This window comes from Cynocephalus volans, chromosome X (genome assembly GCF_027409185.1).
Source record: "Cynocephalus volans isolate mCynVol1 chromosome X, mCynVol1.pri, whole genome shotgun sequence".
Lineage (NCBI taxonomy): Eukaryota > Metazoa > Chordata > Mammalia > Dermoptera > Cynocephalidae > Cynocephalus > Cynocephalus volans.
Window position 1 is genome coordinate 14,008,433 of NC_084478.1, and position 16,133 is coordinate 14,024,565.

A 16,133-nucleotide genomic window follows, 5' to 3' on the forward strand; every position below is an offset into this window, starting at 1 on the left:
GTGCAACCACAGTCGCGACACCCCTTCGAGGAACACGAGGAACATGCGTCAAGTCAGCCACCCGCTACGGCTCGGACAGATGAATGCTCAGTGCGCGACAGCGACGTGAAGTCCGGGCTGCTGGAGGGCCTGTGAAGGCTTTCATTCGGGGGAACGAACAGTGTGTGCCACCTTTTAGAAATCTGTGATGGCACCGTGTCCACAGTGGTTGCTGTGAATACAGCTCACCCTCTCCTCATTCTTCTGCTGGTTTACTTCGTGGAGTCCCCCTCTCCTTAAAGATATAGGAAGGATGTAATATCATGCACCTTCTTCATTCCAAAACTGTAAAATGACTTATTTTTCTTGGATGTGCCTCGGATAGCAAAGAAAATGAAAAATGTATATTTCTCTTTTATATTGTTCCCAGAAACATCTCATAAATATGTGCTTTTGCAGCAGTATTACTTGGGAGGGGGAACGTTCAAATGGACTTGTCTTTGTCTTGTCAAAAAACAAAACAAAAAGAAAACTATCTTGCAAAAACTTGCGTTGCCCTGAGTGTTAATCACCGGGAAAAGTCCATAATTGCCTTGTCTGCTCTCCCAGCATGAGTAGAATCTGCAGAATATTTACACCAATCAATACTTCCTGCCTTGCAACGAATGGTCCCAGCTTCAATATCACTTTTATTTTCTATTAATGACTGTGTAGGTGCCTGAGAACAGCAGGAAGTTATTATCTTATCACACAGCTGGGATCCACCATTATCTCTCACTCTGAGCAACAGACAGCAAGGAGATGATTCCTTTTAGCAAAATGTAGACTAATACTTTTAAGTAAATTGTTACGAGAGTCTAATTATGGGAATTTTGTGTTCAGTTCCTTCATTTTATACACACATGCTTTCTCTCTCTCTCACACACACACCTATGCACTATTGAATTTCCTGTGGGTGAAGATGTTGCTTTCTTTAACTGGTAATGACTTATTTATTCAATCAATGATAATGTACTTAACCAGGCAGCAACAGAGTCTTGTTCTCCAACCAACTACACTGGAGTGCTGGCTACTCTCAGAGTAGAGTTTAGTACAAAATAGGACTCAGGTGGTGGAAAAGGGTCCAAGGAATTTTTTGTGATGTCGTCTGTCCAGGATCTTCCATGTGGACCTCACGTGCTGCTCTCATTAGGTCTTAGTGGAGAACAATAATTGGCTGCCTCTTTGGTTACAGGGTAATTACAATGGAAAATAAGCACAATTCCGGTCCTGGCTTTCAGATAATCCAACTCGCAACGTTCAGAATAAAGTACTTTTAATTTTCACCAAATCTATGAATTGAAGATTGGCACCAATCCTTCATCTTTCCCTGGATCTCAGCCCTTTGCTACAGTGCACTGCAGTGCACTGTGCACAGGGTGTACTTCTCTGCCTGTTGACTTGGCTACATGCCTTGTTTCAACCCATGGAATGAAGCAGAAATGATGGTGTATGAGTCCTGAGCCCAGGACTCAAGAGGTCTTGTGTATTTCCACTTGCTCTCTTTCAACTCTGCTATTGCCATGAGAAGAACATGCCTAGACTTGCCTGCCAGTATCAAGAGGAAGTTGATAGGCACTTAAAGAAGACCCTCCCGAAGCCAAACCCAGATTAGCCAATCCCCTGCTGACTGGCAAATTTAGGAGATATAATAAATGATAGTTGTTCAAAGCCACTATGTGTGGAGGTGGTTTGTCATGCGCATTAGCTAACCGAGGTATCATTAAATCACTATCAGGTGGGCTTGGTTTACAGCACTGATTGGTCCATTTGATTAGCTTAGTTTTAAATTTGATATAACAATACATTAATATTAATCAGTATAATCTTAAGAGAATCTTAATAGAAACAGATTGTCTCTATATTCACACAGAGTCAGATGACTATATTCACAGAGAGGGAATGTTCCCTCATCTTTCAGAGCCTCGGTCTGTGCATCTGTAAAACAAGAATTACAATACTTACCTTGAAGAGTAGGAATCAATGGATAAAGTATGTAGTTTACCCAGCATATGGTTGAACAATAATTATTAGCTATTATTTTTATTCAGTACAATGTACAAGAGAAAGTCTATTTAAACATAGTCATTATTTGTATTCCATTTTTTAAAACTTCTTTTAATTTTTTGCTCATTTTCTTCTGGTTTCACTTACATAGCTCCTCTCTTTTCCTTGCCTTAAGTCTTTTGAAAATTTCAAGTATAAAATCTGCCATTCCTTTTGCCCAGGGACCAAAAGTGATGATTTACCCAAAATGGTATGTCTCACTGAGTATATATATTGCTCTAGATACAAGTTTCATGCTATGGACAAATTTCCAAGCACAAACTTCTTTTGAAAGAAGATCAAGCATAGCAGATCATGAAATGTCTTTCCTAAATAGTGAAAGTTCTCTTCTCTCCCCTGTCCTCCAGAAACCCCATTAGGTAAGTATTGGATATCAGTGAGATGTTTTTCAATTTATACTGACGACCCACTGTGTATAAAGCAATGACGACAAAAACCAGCAAGCAAGTGTTTGCTTTCCTTTCTATTGCAGCTACAGAAGTAATCTTAGTTTGGAAAGGGTTGTCAAATGATTTTGCCAGGAGTGGGCAAACTTTTTCTGAAAAAGGCCAGCTAGTATGTATTTTCTGCTTTGGGTGCCATACTGTCTCTGTTGCAACTATGCAACTCTGCCACTTGTAGCAGCAAAGCAACCATAGACAATGTGTAAACAAATTTACCTGGTTGTGTTCTAGTAACACTTCGTATACAAAAACAGGTGGGCTATAGTTTGCAGACAGCTGGAATAGACAATAAACTACAAGATTTTGCTCACCAGGGGACATCTGGCAATGTCTAGTTCAAATATATTTTAAAATATAATATCTACACTATATGTAAATATTTCTTGGGCTTACTTTTTAAAGAGATTAGATTTTTTAAAAAGGTATGTATAAGGGTTTTTTGGGGGGGAGAGTGGGCAGCTGGCTGGTATGGGGATCTGAACCCTTGACCTTGGTGTTATCAGCATCACTCTCTAACCAAATGAGCTAACTGGGCAGCCCTAGGGCTGCATTTTATTTACTGTATCTATCCTCCTGGTCCAAAGTTTCCCAGCATTTGCAGGACAGAATTTCTTAACACAAAGTCTGCCTGGCAGGCTGGTTTAATTCAATTTTTATCTAAGTGTTCTGTTTAGGACATTTATTCTGTTATTTCATCATAAATCAACACTGGGTAAGTGTAGCACCGATATAATCATATTTCCACCTATTTGCATGCTACTCCATCCTATTTTGATGGTGACCATATTGGAAAATGCACTTTTTGTTTTCCAAATAGCAATCAACAGGAATAACAACGGAACTATATATGTTTTCCCCAGGGACTTCCATGTGGAACCTCTCCTTGGCTTCTCAAAGCTCATCATGCAGGCATACTTTAACACTATTTTTATTTAGCCTTCATTATGTTAACAGGTTCTCGCACAAACCCGGTAATCACTGTGGTTCACCCTCGTGAAGACTGGTTAACTAACACACTCAGCCCATAAGAAACAAGTTAGGGAAAGGCATGCACATTCTCCAGGTTCCCACTCACCCAGCTGCCCAGACATGCTAAGGAAGCATTCATGTACAAGCTCTGTTTGGTGTGCAGATGTTTGCGAATGGTTCATGAAGACCTCCATGATAGCATCAAGCCTGCTACAGAGCAAATTAGCTCAAGATGCATTTTTTTCAGGTTTCCATCGTTAAAAATGTTTCATTTACCAAGATGAGTTTCAGCAATTTCACAGTGTGACATTGATTTTATAGTGTAATTTAATCTGTCCTTAATTTCAAAGGGTGGTATTCTGAGATAAAGCTAGACTGCGAAGTATATTCCTCTTGTCAGGCAAGATGTAGGTTCCTCCAGTCTTCAAGAAGAAATGATTTATCATGTAGCATGCGATTGATCAAGCCACAGGATACCCTTTCATCTCTGAGTCTGTCTGTATTCCTGGTTTTTAAGACTCTATTTTCTTTTACTGCCCAGATTTTGATTATTTTTGGTTTCAAACCACTATAGCCAAAAATGTTGCCAATGTGGGCTTTTTAAAATTCCACTTCATCACTGTTAATGTAAAAAAAGATAGAGTCAGGAAATTCATATTAAACTGGAGTCTTGGTTTGGACAACCAGCCTGTGTAGAAACATCAGTGTTTTTAAAAGCGCACTTCCCGATGCCATATGAAAATAAACGGATGTTTTCAAAAGAACAATTTGTGTAACAATTGTTAATAAAAAGCTAAAAGCTGACACAGAACCCTTGTATCTAGGAAGTATGCTGTCTAATGTCATAGATGCTGAAAGACAAAGACAACACCCACCTCCCCAAAACAAAACAATGCTTAGTTCCCAGAAGCAGAGCATTTTGCCTTGGGGTCTGAGCAGGGGGCATAGGCTCAAACACCCAAAGGGAGACAGAGGGCAGACAAGAGGGCACTGATGGGATATAAGAAGAACACAATCGTGCCCCAAATGGCCCCATAGCTCTGCCTCTGTTTTGGTGGACAGTTGTTTCTCTGGAGCCAGTGTTTCTCAACATGTGTGTGTGTGTGGGGGGGATGATTTTGCTCACCAGGGGACATCTGGCAATGTCTAGAGACATTTTTGGTTGTCACAACTAGAGAGGGGGTGCTACTGGCATCTAGTGGGTAGAGGACGTGCAGAAGGCTACTACAGATTCCACATCCTACAGTGTAGAGGACAAGTTCCAAGCCTGGCCTGGGGGCGGGGGAGAGTTGGGGGATCTGTGGTGAACTAGAGAGCACAGGCCTCTCTACAGGAGCAGCAGTTTCAAGGCTCCGGGTGATGTGGTCATGTGGGACCCTTCCATGCGGGAACAGAACCAAACAAAGACCTGAGACTTATTCAGAATGACTTCAAATTATCTTTGGAGACAGATGAGAAGAATTAAAATATCTTAAGCGTTTTTGCCAGAAAGGCAATACAAAGAAAGCTGACTTCTTTCAACCCAAATAAGATTAAAGAATTGGATAAAGAAATGGATTTGGAGTCATGAGTTGACACGGTGACTCTAATAAAAGGATGTCACTTGGGGTTCAAGGCACACATCCTGGATGACAGTAGCCTCCACGCCATATCTTAGGTCAAACCTGTAACCCCTAAACCACCATGTTAGCATTCTCAGCCAGCCTGTGATGGAAACTCTATAGGGATAATAACAGAATTTCACAGAGTTAATTCTATTGTTTTCAGTTTAGGAATACATTTAGTAATCATAGGGAAAATCTGGGTATGTGATTGAAAACATTTATAATGTTTAAGAGATTATGGCACATTAGAAAATGGGAATATTCACTTAAAAATACATGTCAAATGATTAAATGTATTAGCCTTTTGGTTCCAATTTTAAATGTGAAATTGATTTTAGACTTGTGATTGTAAGTTGAAACGTATGGCAGGATTTTACCATTTGGTAAATAATATTGGACTCTTCAGATGACCTTTCAATTTTCTAAGTAAGTGCGGATATTTAAAATATTTAATAAACTAAAATATTTGAAAGTTTAAATGGTTAATAGTAAAAGCCTAAATATTTAAGAGTTTCAATGGTCACAAGTTGAAATATTTAAAGTTTAAATAGTAATGAGATTAAATATACACATTTATTAAATAAATGAATGCTTTATTAGATTTATAAAAGTTGTTTGTTTAAGTTTCTAAAAAGATTTTGCTTGTTGGGGTTGTAAATTTGCCCAGTTAGATACTTGAATGGTTAAACAGAAAACTGAACATATTAACTTTATAAATGTAGATTAAAATGTATAAAGAATTTTAGCTAATTAAGTTTATAAATGAGAGCAATTGTTTGAGTTTAGATTGTTCAGCTTAAATTGATTTAATGCTAATCAAAACCCTCTGTGAAACTATTTATTTTTATTATATACAAAAAGATACTAGAATTATAAGCAGAAAAATAAGACTTGCAAGTTGAATTTAAAAGCTTGAGGAATATTTTGATTTTATAACTTCAATAAATTAATATCATTTTAAAGCCTATATAACTGTAACTAGCCCTTTTTACACCAAAAAGAAAGAACGAATGAGAAAAGTAAAAAGAAAAGCCAGTCTTAGACATTAAAAAAAACCAATCAGACCCACACCTATCTTTTAGCAATCAAGAAATAATGTTCTTATTGAGCAAAGGGGATGTGTCAGAAAGGCGAGTCACATCAATGTGCAGTAAGATGCTAAGGACGCAGAATTGATCCCTACTGTATCATCCTGTGTCACTGGTTTCAAAGTCACATGATTTCTAGTGCCACCTCTGTGTGCCCTGTTTACCTTGAGGAAACCACAAAGGACTCTGTGGCTCTGGGCAGATAAAACCATGGTGCAGACTATAGTTCCTTCTCCTCTGAGCTCAATTACCATTAAACAGAATACAAGAATATTAGTTCTGGAAGGACCAGTAGCGATCACTGGTCTCACCCCCCTTCTCACTTCCAAATGAAGAACACTTCCCTAGGGGTGAAATGGCCAGGACTGGTCCCTGGGAGCGGTGCCAAATCTCCATCCAGGGCATCAACTGTAGAAAACGTTTCCAGCAGGATTCCCCATACATTCTTCCCCCCCTGTTAATTTGTTAGGGTTCATTCCACAATATTTGCCAGTTTTTACATAGCAACGGCTACAAACCTCCAAGAATTCCTTTTCTGTTTGAGCAGATGAGCAATGGCGTGCCACGAAGCTAAGTATACCGAGACGACACACTTCTGAGAACCATCCAACAGTCATGTGTGAGTACATGTGTGCGTGCATGTGCAAGAGAAGAACGTGCAGGCGGCGTGGTATCTACTTTTTCCTTGAATTTTCTATCATCTTCAAAAAGTAGAAAATGATACCAAGACTGATCATGGCATGCAGTTGTTGAAAGAGGCATATTACTTTATTTTCTTTTTTCCCCTGCTCTTCCTATTTAGAAAATATATTCAAATGACACATGATGGCATTTTATAACATCTACAACTGGTATTTATACTGCTTGCTCTTATGATAGGCTACTAAGCTGAAAATAAAAGCTTAAACCCTCTTTATCCTACTGTCTGTTAAAAATAAAACAAAAAAAACCCGAGACGATTCAGCGCTAAAACAAATAGCGCCATCTACTGGCTTTTTGCTAATAGGTGTTATCCAATCAGGGCCACCAAACAAAGGCATTTGATTGGCGACAAGGGAGAAGCAGGCTCTATCCTCACTCTTTCTTCTGTGTCCTAGACTCTCAGCCATGCGACCTCTGAAACACAGAGATGGCAAGTCTTCCTTCTATGAGAACGCACTTTCATTACAATTGGGACCCCTTTCTTTCTAGCACAAAAGAATCAAAAATATCTTGGATTTGGCTTGGCCATCAACAAATACATTTCTAAGCTGTTTAAACAAGGATGACATTTAACTCCTCATTTTCTTTTTCCACTCCTGTCCTTTTCAGTAAAGAGATTAACTAACTACAAACTTGCCAATGCACCAGGGCAAATATATGGAGACTTTGAACCTTGTACTGAAGCTCCAAATGCTTGGACAGAAGTAGGAAAGATAAATGAGTTAGGGGTACTCTAGCATGAAGCATGCTGTTTGTTTCTACTCACTGGCTTTCATGTTTCCATTCGTTATGGCATCAGGGCAAACCGATTTTTGTGCAAACTCTTAGCTGAGACAATACAGCTAAGCTTTTGACTGTCCTGCCATTTCCATAAATGAGTTGTCATGAAGAATATTTATATTTTAATCAAATACAAATACAGTCCTTTTAGGAGTTTCTTTTTCGGTGTAACAAAGTGAAATGAAGGAAGATGCTGAACTGACTAATCAGATTCACCACTCCAAAGAAGCTCAAATGTCATCACTATGGCAACGTATCAGCCAGGGTCCGCCCTCATCTCGTCCCTCAGACTGGAAACTGTGTACGTTGCCATTGCTAATGAGTTAATGTGGCAAAAAACACTAAAAACAGGGAGGTTTGGGCTCTGAAGAAACATCTTTAGATTGACTCCATTCTGTAACATTCTATTTTATTATTAGTTTTCCTTCTCCAAGTTTAATTAGCCTCTGAGGACCTGCTTCACACAATGGATTCACTCACTCACTCCCTCACCCTGTGCTTCTAGAAGGATGCCATGTTGTTGAGCCCTTTGTTCTGGGAGATGACCGTGATCATTTGCACTTTGGACCCCAAACTGGGCAAATCTCAGAGAGGTGATGCAATGCAGAAGGTGAGTCTAGTGTATATACCAGGGGACTGGGTTGACCATATTAAGAAGGCATGCATGAGATTCTCTATTCATTGCAAGGTCACATGTTGAAAAATATGATATAGATTTCTGAGTAAATTCTTCAAAACCAGTGTTTATGTAAGCAGCCAATTGGTTTTAAAACCCAGGAGAAATGTCCTTTTCATCAATTATAATATGCTCCTTATGAGAGAAAATTAATCTGCACAGCTAGTTGAAATCCCTCATTTCATCATAAGTAACCATTTCTTTCTTTTTTTCATCAATTCTTTTTATTTTATTCTTAAAATTGCAGCAAATGGCTCAGAAGTATTTTCCTTCAGATTCTTTTTAAACTTTAAAAGCTTAAATTAGGGTTTCTACTCAGCTTTCAGGCCAGAAGGCCAATTGGACAAAAGCTAATTTTCCAAGATGCCAGATTAACCAAATTTACCTATTGTAGGTTTAATCACTTTCATGATTTTAAGTAGAATGTTGGATTTTAGTGACTAATATATATTTTCTGTAAGTTAAGTAAACTAAGGTAGCAGAAGAATCCTAAAAATGCTAATATCTTGGCAAAAGACAAGTATTAACTTCTCACAGGGAAAACAATTTTTATCCCCCCAAATTGGCATTTTATATGTAACAGGATTGTTTCAGTTACTTCTGATATTGTCTGGATAATTTTGAATGACATTCCCTGTTTTTTCAAATTTAAACCACGTATCCATTTTTTTTCAGTGGATTATCAGTCATTTCCTAGTATATCTAGCAATTCAAAATTCTTTTTTGAACTTTAAAAAATTGGTTATGAATATTCATGAGATACAAAGCTGGTTGTCACCCCTTGTGCCCAAGATGTGAAAGCCAGATTCATACTGGCAGCATGCCCATTACCACAAATTCTGTTTGTACCCCTGGTCCCCGACCCAATAACCCCAACTTCCCTCCCCCTCCCTCCCCCCCCCCCCCCCCCCCCCCCCCGCACTCCACTTTGTATCCCTAGGTCTGGTCTCTCCCTCTGCAAGTCTAACGCACCACTGTGGTCTTTCTTTCCTTCTTTGTTTTTCTCTTAGCTCCCACTTATGAGTGAATTAAATAGAAATGAAATTAAACTAAATTAAACTTTAATTAAATAAATACAAGTAAAATTTTAAATACAAATTTTAAAACAGATGAGATAATCGACATTTAAAATAAAATATTAAGCTAATTTAATTGAAATTAAAGATTTAAATTTAAATTCAAAAGCAAAAAATCATAAATTGACAAAACAATTCTATCATATGGTTTGATTGTGTATATGCGTATATACTCGTGTATGTAAAAAATTCAAAAAGTTTATGGAAAAATGGAATTAAACAATAATATGAATCTTTGAACTTTTTGAAGACCCCTTGTGTGTGTGTGTATTTATTTTTTTAAAAAGAGTAATTGAGATATGTGGAACGATTTGATGTGAAGGGTACAATCATACAAAAGAGTGGAAAGGGAGTTTGGAAGCCCAGAAGGGACGTGTGAAGGGTTAAATTAATGGTAGTTCATCTTTGAAATACATTAACCATAAATATGTAATTGGACACAAAGGATTAAAGACATTAACTGGTTAGAACCCTTAAAAATGCTGAAAAATGACTGTAAAACCAAAGTATATTAAAAAGTATTTTAAAAACTTAGTTTAAACTGAAAAACAATCAATTCTGATATTTTGATCATTGGTAATAAAATATGTAGCTCTGAATTTATTAAGTGTGCTTTATTAATTATTAAATTGGTTGTATATGAAATGTACATGTAACCCATCATCAGACACCAAGGTGGAATAGCTCTGTTACAGCTGATTAAATAGTCCCTGGGACACTTTTTAATAAATCAGGAAATTTACGTATTACCTCCAGTGAATTGATACAGCCATTGTGTGTATGTGCACGGATGTGTGCATGTGTACGTATGTGTGCATGTGTTTTAAATCTGGCTGTTTCCTACCTTTCCTCCCTTAATCATTGTGTTTTGACCAATGTGGAGAACAGCAGTTCTAATGATTTTTCCATTTTAGATACTCTGATTCTATTAACACAGCCTCAGAGTGCATTGTTTGGTCCCCAAGTCACACTGTGCCTTGCATTAGAGCTTTCAGTCAGTCAACTGATACTGCCAAGTGTTTTTCACTAGAACTGATGTTAATGCAAATCTCCCTGATTTTGCTGTTGCGCAGCTGATCTTTTTTGAACTTAAGTACTAGATTTTTTTCCCGGTTATATTTTATCTTGTTTTATACACTATGTTGTATTGTTTGTTGTGTATTAGTTAAGTCTTCTCTGCTTTATCGGAAATCTCTTGGCAAATCAAGGATATGGCTTCTACCTCCCTGCTACCCCTTAGTCTTTTGCTCCATTTTGACCCAGATAGGCTATGTCACAAATCCCTCGCTGAGGACTGGTGTGTGTCATAATTGTCCTCTCCCCAGAGCAATTAACTCCAACACCTTCCAAGATTCCATTTACCCAACCCTTTAAAATTACTATTTTCATTTCTTCTGCCCTCACTTATTTAAAGTCGAACTATTGAAATGGAAAAAAAATACACGTATAAATGGCATTTTGGTAAAAACTTAATCAACAAATCATGACAAGTTAATTAAAAACTTAAATGAAAACAATCTGATAAAATTATTAATCTTCCTGAAAGTGTTTAGTTAAAACATAAAGTATAAATTCATTAACATGAATGTCATAAATATCTTAGTTACACTGATATCTACATAATCAACTCTTTAAGTTTTAGACAATTATCTAAATAGCTGAAAAAAAGTTTAAATTATTTATATTTTATTGGAGATTTGGGTGTACTTCAATTTTGCGTATACCCAGCATTCTGAGAACTCACTACAAATCAAAACAAGATAATAATAGATAATCAGACAATAAAGAGGAGAAAACCTCAAATGTTGAATAAGAGAAGAAATCAAAAGTTTTAAGTGACCTTTCCCATCTCAAACTCAGAATTCTAAAGGATACCGAGAAATTATGGATTTACTGGTGAATTCTTCTAAATTCTCTGGAGTAGCTATTCCCCGTGTTAGCAAAATCTTTCTTGGGGATAATTATGGCCTCAATTCTAAAATCCAATAAACTTAACAAGAAAAAGTCTTAGTGGCCAGGGTCACTCATGAACTTAGAGATGAAACATTCCAATAAAGTAATAAATGGAATCTAGCAATGCTTAGAAATAATAATTGTTCCAAATCCAGCATGATTTATTTCAGAAATATTAGGATAGCTCAATAAATGGAAATCAACTAATACAGCATTCTATACTCTAGTAAGAAAAATCGTATGAACGTTTCAATTGATAACAAAAGCTATTTGATAAAAGTGAATACACACTTCCTCAAAGAAGTAAATAGAAGTAGAAATAGCGCCCCTTAGTGTGTCATCACAGATCCATCTTACACTGAAAGCCAACAGTGACGCTCTAGAACAGCACTGTCCCGTAGAACTTTCTGTGATGACAGAAATGGTCTCTATGTGCGCTGTCTCATATGGCAGCCACTAGCCACGTGTGACTACTGAGCACTTGACATGTGGCTGGTGTGATTATGAAACCGAATTTTTAATTTTATTTAAATTTTATTTATTTAAATTTAAAAAGCCACATGTGGCTAGTGGCAGCTACATAGTACAACACAGCCCTAAATGGTGTTTCTTTATTCAAGTTGGAGGGGTGGGGTAGGGCACAATAATGTACATTTTAAACATTATTTTTGATGGTTTAGTGGTTACTGATAATCAGTTACTAAGAAATGTTTTATAAAAGAATAAAATTTCAAAATAAAGATGTAAATAAAATTTCAAAATAAAGATGTACCTTTGTGGAGATACTATAATTTTCTATCTAGAAAATCAAAAGGAGTTACCTTTAAAAAAAGCTAGTCTTAGAGTTATGTAAAGGGGAGAGATGTAAGATAACTTTACAAAAATCAATAGTGTTGATGCACAATAGTAATATTGAAATTCTGAAAACAGTGAAAAAGTAATGTCATTCAGAATAGCAACCAGAAAAAATAAAAACCACTTCTAGCTATCAGAATCCATAAAGATAATGTAATATAGCTTATCTAGGAAATGATAGCATAAGTCTATCAAAGAAAATCATACACATATCTTGGGGGGCTTTTCTTCCAATTTCCTGGACTAACACTAACCATTCATGCCATAGAGGAAGAAAGCTAATAGTGAGTTATAAAAACCCCATGCTAGATGTTTTATCTGTTTTCGCTCATTTTAACATGACAACTGGATTAATTACTTATTTCCCACCCCATTTTTATGAGTAAGTAAACTGAGGCACAGGGAAATTAAGTAAATTTTCCAAGACATAGAGCTAAGAAATGGCCACCCTGGGGCTTAACTCTTTCTCCAAAGCCAATGCCCATGGCATTAAAACATCTGTCTGTGTTTATTCTTTTTCTCACTTCTGTCTTGGTTTACTTCAGGTGTCTCCGTATCTAATTTAACATGCATCATTTGGGATCACAGAAGGCATGAAGGCATAAAACCAAAAGAAACTCCTGATAATGTTGCAGAAATAAGTTGGAAAGAAGAGTTTAGAGTGGACAGATGATATAAGCAGGCCCAGCTCACACACAGGCCAAAAGTGAGGTTTAAATTGGTTTCTTGGAGCAGGGAGCACATGTTGCATGAGACACAAATAATAATAAAGATGTGAACTCGAAGAGTGATTATTAATGTACACGCTGGAATCTACACCTCTAAATGAACATTGGGCCTTGGGAAGAGGCATTTTGGAAGCTTAAATGTAAATTCTAATTAAGCAAAACTCGCTCAAGAGTTTCAGAGTCACTCTTTTAAAAGTTCCTCTAGAGCCAACAAGTAACAATAAAATTCGCCTCTGTTGTGAGAAAATAAAGAACAATACCGTGAAAAACAGAAAAATAAAATTTATCAGGAATACTTTCTAAAATGAACGTAACTTGAATTCAGGTCTCCAGGAAAAGCAGCTTTAATCAGAAGAGAATATGGAGGTGGTCAAAGGCTTTTGTCAAATTCTGAAAGGGCTTGTCAGTACTTTCAAGGGCTTTAGAGGTTGGCATCCTTGGCTCTTAATTACGTCTAAGCCCACTTCAAATCTCAACGACATTTATTTTCTTTGCTGAAATGATATAATTTTAACTCCTCTTCTGTTTGGTGTGGATAATCTTAAAAGTTTCCTCCAGCTCTAGAATGCTTTGTTTTGTAGTAGGAAGCAAATTACATAATTAATGGGTTTTTTTGGAGGTCCTGAATGGCATTGGACAGTAGCACAGGGGGTGAGGATGGGGGTGAAGGGAATGAGAGAGAGAGAGCTCACCAATGAAGGTTTTATTAAGGTCATCAGGCAGGAGCTGGGAATGAGAAAGGATGGAAAATGGGGTTATAGAGGATGCATATGAGAAGAAATTGTCTATAATTAACGGAGCTGCAAGAAGGGCCAATTGGGTGGGGAGGAAAGAGCAAAGCAGATTAAAAAAGAGGAACATGGAGAACCTGGGCCAAGAAAGCTCACCTTAGACATTTCTCCACATTGGATACCCAAGACCACACAACCCAGATGAACTTCAGCTGCTTCTTAGCGTTGGAAAGGAGAGGGGAAAGGAGGCAGCAGGTATCCATATATTTTTGTACACTGGTCAAGTCCAACGTTCATTAACTGAGTCATGAATAAATTATTTGTTTTCAGAAATCACATTAAGAAGCCTCACGATGGAAGCATAGCATTAAGTATTATAAAATAGAATAAGGCAAGCAGTAATAAATCCCCCGCATCAGACAGAGATATTGTCAATTTCTTGGCACCTGTCAAGGGATTGTAACACATGGGACCCTACAAGCTGCCTTGGCCTCCCTGAAGATCAATGATCACATGGATTCTTTGTTGTGGGTAATGGGACCCAAGAATGTCAGCATGTATATTAAGGTTGATTGAAAACCAGGTGACCTCAGGGAGAAAGGCATTTCTTTTGCTAATTCAATCAGTGATAGCATCAAAGGCTCTTAAACCTTAGATTCCTATACAAACAGCGCCTGCCAGGTAGATAATGGAGGAAGCCTGTTCTCTTTTGAATACCTGGTCGTGAATTAGAAGAGCCAGTTGGAGAGAAGAGATTAAATTCCTAGAGTAACTGCCCAGATTATGTGTATAAAGACATTAAGGCTTGCCCTCTATTCCTTATCCATCAGCATGAAGAAGGATTTCTAAGAGCTTTAACCTACAAAACAAAGCAAAAGACCATTTTGTTTAAAGCAGAATCATCATAATAAATTGCAGTCATATAGCAGTTTGTGCTTTAAAAAAATGCTGTTCTACTATCCTGTTTGATCTTGATAATATTACAAGGTAGGGGCAGGCAAGTTTTAAAAATGAGGAAACAGAAGTTCTAAAAGGTTAAGTGATTAACCCCAGTTCACTCTGAACAAGTAAGTTACAGAATCCAGACAGAGCATAGAAGGCTCGACGTCTATTTCAGTATTCATGATGGCCAGAATATCCAATGTCAGGCTTCTTATCTGAATTAAATAAATTTTTATTTCATTTTATTTAAATTAAGTACGTTTAACAGTGATGGAAAAAAGAGCACCTAATTCAACCATACACAATGATTGCACACCTAGAGTGTTCTACATGCTATTTTTAAAGTTAGGTTACAATGAACTGGGCACAGTCCCTAACTTTAAGCTTACTGCCCAGCCTGGAAGATAAGAAAACAGGGAAGTAAACAGTTATATGAATTAGGTTTTCTCAGGTCGAGAATATGGCTACTGGTATACCAGCTTACTTAGTTCCAGTTGTTTACTCAATAAATATATATTAAGTAGCTGCTATGTGCCATACACTGTGCTACCCAGCTGGGAACACATAGATGGAAAGGTACATGATTCTTTCTCTCCCAAATCTCTAGGAAATAAATACATACGCAAACAGCCAATGAGGTTATTTCTAAGGTAAAGAATTGTGCATACAGGAACAACAAAATCACAGAGGAAGGAGCTGTAAAGTCTACCTGGGGAGTGAGGCAAGGTTTCCCTGAGGAGGAATCTGACTCAAGAAGTTACATGAGACCTTATCTTGCCCTTGTGGAACTTATCATTTAGCCAGAGCAATAACCACATAATCAGGGAACTGTGATAAGTGTGCTGTTTATAAACCGGAAGTGCTGCACTAGCACATCTTCTAGTGACCCCACTGAGTAAGCACGTGAGGAGGTGTGGCAGTGCTGAGCACCGAGCTGGCCCTTGGAGTGCGAACAAAAGTCTATCAGGTAGAGAAAGGAGAAAGCCCTTCCAGGCAGACAGGCACATATATGAGGGATCTTCAAAAAGTTCATGGAAAAGATTTTATTATCCTTGAACTTCATTTTTCCATCAACTTTTTGAAGTACTCTCCTAAGCAAAGTCACAAAAGCATGAACGTGCATGGTAATTGGTCTTGGGGAATTGTAGAAACAGAGAATCCGAGACTGGAATAGAGTAGGAAAAGAGTCAGGAAAGCAAATTTGTATGGCATTTTATGAGGCCAGGGTGGAAAACTAGAGGGCATAAATAGAGGCAGTGATTATTAGGGTGAAGAGGTTGTATAGTTATGGGGAGGTTCAGATGTAGAGCATATAGGACCTGGGAAATGTTTTTTTTTTTTTTTTTAATTTTAACTTCTCAATATACATTGTAGTTGATTTTCGTGTCCCTTTACCCATTCCTCTCTCCCCCTCCCTCTCTCCCCTGCCCCCCCAATTATATCATACCTGTTCACTTGTCTTAACAAGTTCAAGGAATTGTTGTGATTGTTGTGTCTTCTT